At 37.8% G+C, this 6461-nt stretch overlaps 1 long non-coding RNA gene across 1 annotated transcript; it reads left to right on the top strand.

Annotated features, from left to right (window-relative positions):
- The first annotated feature begins 4152 nt into the window (after positions 1–4152).
- Positions 4153–4466, top strand: LOC123958440. Its single transcript, XR_006822063.1, has 2 exons — positions 4153–4204; positions 4309–4466. It is a non-coding gene; the product is annotated as an uncharacterized LOC123958440 (long non-coding RNA).
- The last annotated feature ends 1995 nt before the right edge of the window (positions 4467–6461 follow it).

Genomic DNA, 6461 nt, shown 5'->3' with positions numbered 1-6461 from the left:
TCATCATCTCAAGTATTTAAATTTCCAGGCAACTATGGCATTGATGCTGCATGCGTCTTTACATACTGTATGTTCACCATGCAGCATGAATCAGGAAATACAGGCTGATGCAGAAAACTCTATTCAGTGCACTGACATGTACTCAGTTTTGTCCATCTATTGGATTTTTTGTTGAAGTGATCTGCACTTTACAATGTCTCTGAAATTACATTTTCCCATGAAGAATGTATAGTCATCATTTCTGACAAGAGAGGCCTGGCTGGCTATGTGAGAGTATTCTTCACAGTGTCAGATAGAATAATTGTTCTTTGTTGTTGTTATGCTCACTGTTACGCAGTGACGCAAAACTGTAAACAAGGACATCAAAAGATGGTTTCCCTGAACATTTCAATACATATCAAAAGGTCTGAAAAAAGGGGAAACAACCTGATAGCTATTTTTTTTAAAAAGCCTACAACTTTAGACAGTTTCTTGATATTTTACAGCCAGGGACCTTTGTTGCATACCATCACCATTCATTTGCTGTGAACATTCTACTGCCTTTTATCTAATAAAGGCAAAAACACCCAAAAATATTTAAACCTAGTTAACAATAGAAGGCTTTGTCTATAAACTTTCTCATGCTCAGTCCAGGAACCCTGAACACTAGATGGCTGCATGGGAGGAATGAAATACTGAGTAAAACCACTTTATCAAAGTCTGCAATAATTGCCAATACTATGCTTGCAGTATAGGATACCATAAGACAAAATAGTACAACAAACCTTCGCATTTAATTATTTTTTACTTTAAACACACTTTACTTTTACACGCGGTAGCTCTGCTTTAATCTTGAGATGCTCCAGAGCTACAGTCTCTATTCATTCAACTTACACTATAAATTTCCATCTAAACTGAGGCTTTTTGAAGACCCTTTTCTCTCTCTCTCTCTCTTGCTTGCCTGTCATTCACCGGTCTTGTGCAGAGTTTTGCGTGCACGCCATGCTGCCGACAACTGCACGCACGTCGCGGTTCCTCGTGGGTCTAGTTCAAGTAGCCGGCTATTTAAAAACAATAAAATATTCTTTGTGTGGTTCAGTGATAAATTATCCGAAAGTCCCGCAAGGTGCAGACAACTCCGCACAACACCAGTGAAGCTGGGGCTCGGTCTCTTCGACTGTGAGACTGACAGTCGAATCAGGCTCCGCCCATCAAAGCATTGAATCTTTGACTATTCGGGGTCAGCCCTACAGTTCATCATAGTTTATAATAATGCAGTGCAGTGAGGATCTAGACGTACATAGAGGAGAGGAGCAGTGACATGGATATCTGTTTGTCACTGTTAACAGAGACTACAGTCTGTAGTGTAATTCACACACTTCACATATAAACCACAGAGCGGTAGAGTAACATAATCAAAGAAAGTTTTTATATCATGTCAACAATAAAGTTCATACTCACACAGATGAGCTCTCTCTCTACTGCGAATCTGCATGACACTTTATTTATTTATTTGTATTTTATTTTATTGTATATTATTATTATTTATAATGTGACATTCATGCACCAATTAAATAGCAATGCGCCAAGGTACAAGCGCACCTGGCTTTTAAAAGGAAGGGGAGATGACACTCACACCCATGACTAACTCATTCAGATTCACAACCATTTTTTTCCACTGTTAATCTAATGAAAATGGATTCGGACACACCCTAAATGCACATGCGCCATGCGCTTCACATCGTGCGCTTAGATCGTCATAAATAGGGCCCATAGAGTCTGCAATAGTATTTTCTGCTTCAAGGAAATACATCTCCCTCTGAGAGTCAGACAACAGCTCCTCCTCCTTGTTGCTTTCACCACCCACTCATGGCTTCTGTGCATAGTCTAAATACACACTGCCAATAGAAGTATTACATAGTTAATTCAGTCTCTCATGCTGTGTAGCTGTACTGTTTGACCTGCTACAAACTCTGTGCTGAGAATGAGTTCAGTACAAGCAAAGTCCACACTCAGAGACACCAGCAGACTGGGTCATGGTTAAAAACAAGATTTTCTTGAGGTGACATTGCTAAGCATTGAGCCACTATGTTGCTCAATAATATATAATTCTACTGATTAATAAATAATAAAAATAATTATTATGTTAGATATAACATTAAAATTAGGTTAAATAAAGGGAATACACTAATATACTTATCATCAACATACTGGTAATTTCATCACACAGACACGTAAGTAATAGAACAGATGGGAAGAAGTTGCCATCTAGCAAGTGACTGCAAGACTGTCAAGATACAGTGGCTAATTCAATTTAAAACATTAGCTGGAGGCTGGATTCACCAGAAAATGTTTGTTCGACACATCGCTGGACACTTATCGCTGGTCTTGCAAGTGGTGAGAATTTTGTGAGTTCAAGACATCGCAGATAAGACTGGCAGTATTGAAGGCAAAAGTTGGATGTGTAAGTCTTCTAAGTGAATGGTTCATTTACAGTTTTAGCAACTGATGTAAGGATGGCATATAGTGTGTAGTTGCACACATGAAGGAATTGAGTTCTCCTATATTACAATTCAAGAGAAAATGCATTATGAAAGACTGCTCTACTTTATTTTTCTGTTCATTTTAGTTCATAATATGCAAAGGCAAAATGTTTCTCCACTGTAATATACTAAGAAAACATTGTTTACCAGATAGATTTCATTTTCTCTTGTTTGAAAACAGCTAATATTTCATGTTTTGTCTACCCAGCAAAATCAGTATGTAAAACAGTATCTATTTTTACACGTAAGGACGTAGCATTTTGCTCTTCAGCACCTTTATTAAACTTTTTCACACACTATATAAGTTTTATTTTAATGATTATTAGTAATTTTATTTTTTGTGATAATTATTTATGAAGATTGAACAATGAGTGCTATCTCATACATTGACCAAAGTAAATACAGAGAAAACAAAAGGTCAGAGAATCTCTATTGCACCCTTTCCTCCTCTCACAACACTCCTTCTATCCTTTCCACATACCTCTCTATAGGTTTATATTAGTTTTTATTCTGCAGGTGTTTTATTCTTTTATTCTCCCTTGCTATTCTTATAAAAACTCTTAACGAGGTCATATTGTGCTCATTTTCAGGTTCAAAATCTTATGTAGGGATTGTACCAGAACAGGTTTACATAGTTTCATTTTCAAACATGATATTTTTGTCATATTGCTGCAGCTCCTCTTTTCACCTTGTGTTGAACACTTGTTTTAGTTATGGAGTGATACATCTTACCACTACAAGATCTTTGTTGGGAATTGCACATGCGCAGTTCCTAGTTAAGGAGTAGGGCGGGTCGTGAGAAGCCGGTAAACACGGCTTCGGTTCAGCTGTATATGTTCCCCTTACCAGCTTAGCAACATGGACTGGAGCAAGTGTTTCAGAGTGGTGAGTTATTAATTTGTAACAAATGTATCTTTCATACACATGAAATACATACTGAGCTCTGTCTCTACATCACAGTAACAACTTGATGTTCACTGACTGCCTGGAGGGTAGTTAATGTTTGGAAGGGAGAGGGGAGGCAGTAGGCGGACATGTTGTTACTGTGTGCTGCAGCTGCAGAGTGTTTTTCCACGGGTGTTTTTGAGGGTGTGTCGGACTAGTTGCTAGGTGTGCATTTTGCTGTGATGTCACAGAGAATAAAAGGAAAAGGCTGGACTACAAACAAGCTTTTTTCAGGCAGTTTAGAGTAGTGTTTTCTATGGGAAATGGGAACTCCCTTTAGGCTTTTTTACTTTGCAAACCTATTATATGCACAAAAAAGCTACATAATTCAATAAAGGAGAGGGGAAAAGCCAAAAAGCATAATATGACCTCTTTAAGGCATAGCTCCATCCCGTTACCCAGCAAAATACAGTACTTCTTAGTTACAGTGTGAATCTGTAACAAGCTCTCACAAAGTTCTTGGTCAGCTGCTGTCATTCTATGTGTATGCTTTTTATGTTGGTCAGATTAAAAAAAGATTTCAACTTACTTTAATTTATTCCCTATACATCTATATTATTTTGAATAATAGAATGATAATGCACACCCTTTAAAAATTATTGCTTTATACAGCCCAGAATGCAGACGTTGTATTTTTTGAAAAGTGCATTGGAATTTAACCTGGCATATCTGTTCTATTATTCACCCTGCCAGAAGTGGGCTTGAACTGTACACATCATACAGCTATCACCTCAAAGGTAAAATCAATCTAAAGAACATCCAGAGGGTGGAAGTGGAGTGGGAGAGTATTAGGGTAAGTGTTCCTCTTGGCCCTTGACATCTTTCTGTGATGATGACCCAGGCACGCTGTGACCCTCCATTCATGCTCCTTCAGAGAGGTCAAGATTTATGCCATGGCTGTGAACCTGATGTCATGCTCTCTCCCTCCAGCAGCTGTCTCAACCTGCTACCTTTACAAGTTTCAATTCTCAGGAGGGAATAAAAATGGGGAGAACAAAACTGTGGTCCATGTATTGTACGTATGTTTCTGTTTGAGAAATAACAATATCCCATATGCACTTTGAGCTGCTGTAGATAGTTATGCTATGCTTAACAAATGTGATTGTTGCTCTGTTGTTGTTTCATTTGTTGCTTTGCAAAAATGGATTTGACCATTTTTGCGGATTATCTGCTCTGTGGAGCAATAAATACTAAAAACATTCAAGAAAAATAGATATAAGCTAAGATTGAAGGTCTTTGAAGGGCTAATGTAAAAATACAACAATTGTAGAGATTAAATCACTTTAATAATAATATAATAACAATAATAATCTTTATTTATAGAGCACTTTTCAAAAAACAGTTACAAAGTGCTTTCACAAGTGTAAAAACAATAAAACACATAAAAACAATTACATGGTAAAAACAAGAAAACACTTATAAGATTAGAATACAAAATAAATATAAAATATATTTAAAAAAAATTTTTAAAAAGGAAAATAAAAACTAAAATCAGGAAAAGGCTCTCCTATAAAAGTATGTTTTAAGAAAGGACTTAAAAGAGTTCACTGACTCAGCCGACCTGATTTCCTCAGGCAGGCTGTTCCAGAGCCTCGGGGCCCTGACAGCAAACGCTCTGTCCCCTTTAGTTTTCAGTCGAGACTCTGGAACAGACAGCAGACCTCTGCCCGAGGATCTCAAGGTACGTGCTGGTATGTATGGGACTAAAAGGTCAGAAATATAACAAGATGAGAGGCCATGAAGAGCTTTATAAGTGATCAATAAAATGTTAAAGTCAATTCTAAAACATACTGGGAGCCAGTGTAATGAAGCTAAAATAGGGGTAATGTGATCATATTTCTTTGTTCTGGTTAAAAGCCTGGCAGCTGAGTTCTGGACAGTCTGGAGTCGCTCAATAGATTTTTGGGTTAAACAAGTGAAAAGGCTGTTGCAGTAATCCAGGCGTGATGAGATGAAGGCGTTTAAAATGGTTTCAGTATCCTAAAAAGTTAACATAGATCGTATTTTAGAATTATCACAAAAAATAAAAGCTGATAAAAACATGATTGTACTAGCTTTTCGGTGTGCTGCTCAAAATTTAAATTACTATCAAACCAGACACCAAGATTCTTTGCAACAGGCTTAACATGATTCACTAGGGAACTAGCATATGGCAGTATTTGCTTTGCCATCTGCTGGGACCCAATTACTAGGATCTCAGTTTTGTCTGAGTTGAGGAGACAAAACTGGAGGAAATTATTTGACATCACAGAGGCAGTCGGAAAGTGAACTCAGCATGCCAGGGTCTGTGGATCTGACCGGCAAATACATCTGTGTGTCATCAGCGTAAATATGAAAAGAAATACCATGTCTCTGAATAATGTGTCCAAGGTACAAGGCAGATACAAGGCAAATAAAATGGGTCCTAAGACCGACCCCTGAGGCACACCATATTTAACTGGACAGAATGAAGAGACATAGTTGTTGACAGACACACAGAACTTCCTATTTGACAGGTAGGATGAAAACCATTCTAAGGCAGTACCAGAGATCCCCACCCAGTGCCTCAATCTGTCTAACATGATGTTGTGATCAATGGTGTCAAAAGCAGTGCTAGGGTCTAGGAATACTAGGACTGAGCACATGCCATCATCAGCGGACATTAAAAGGTCATTGGCGACTTTAAGGAGGGCAGTTTCAGTGCTGTGTCACTTCCTGAAACCAGATTGAAACTTTTCAAATATTTTGTTATTTTCCAGTACAGAGAGCAGCTGTTTGGACACAATTCTTTCTAAAAAATTTTTTTGAAATGGGTCTAAAATTTTGATGGAGGGATGGATCTAAGCCAGGTTTTTTTAAAAGTGGGTTCACACAGGCAGTTTTAAAATAATCAGGGACACAACAAGTAGATAGGGAGCTGTTAAAAACAGAGATCAAATGGGGCCCGACAGAATCCATTACTTTCAATAAGAACTTTGTAGGTATTACATCAAGTGGGCTGGAAAACACTCTCAT

The sequence above is a fragment of the Micropterus dolomieu genome, linkage group LG20 (genome assembly GCF_021292245.1).
Source record: "Micropterus dolomieu isolate WLL.071019.BEF.003 ecotype Adirondacks linkage group LG20, ASM2129224v1, whole genome shotgun sequence".
NCBI classification, from domain to species: Eukaryota; Metazoa; Chordata; class Actinopteri; order Centrarchiformes; family Centrarchidae; genus Micropterus; species Micropterus dolomieu.
This window is presented reverse-complemented; position numbering and strand designations above follow the sequence as displayed.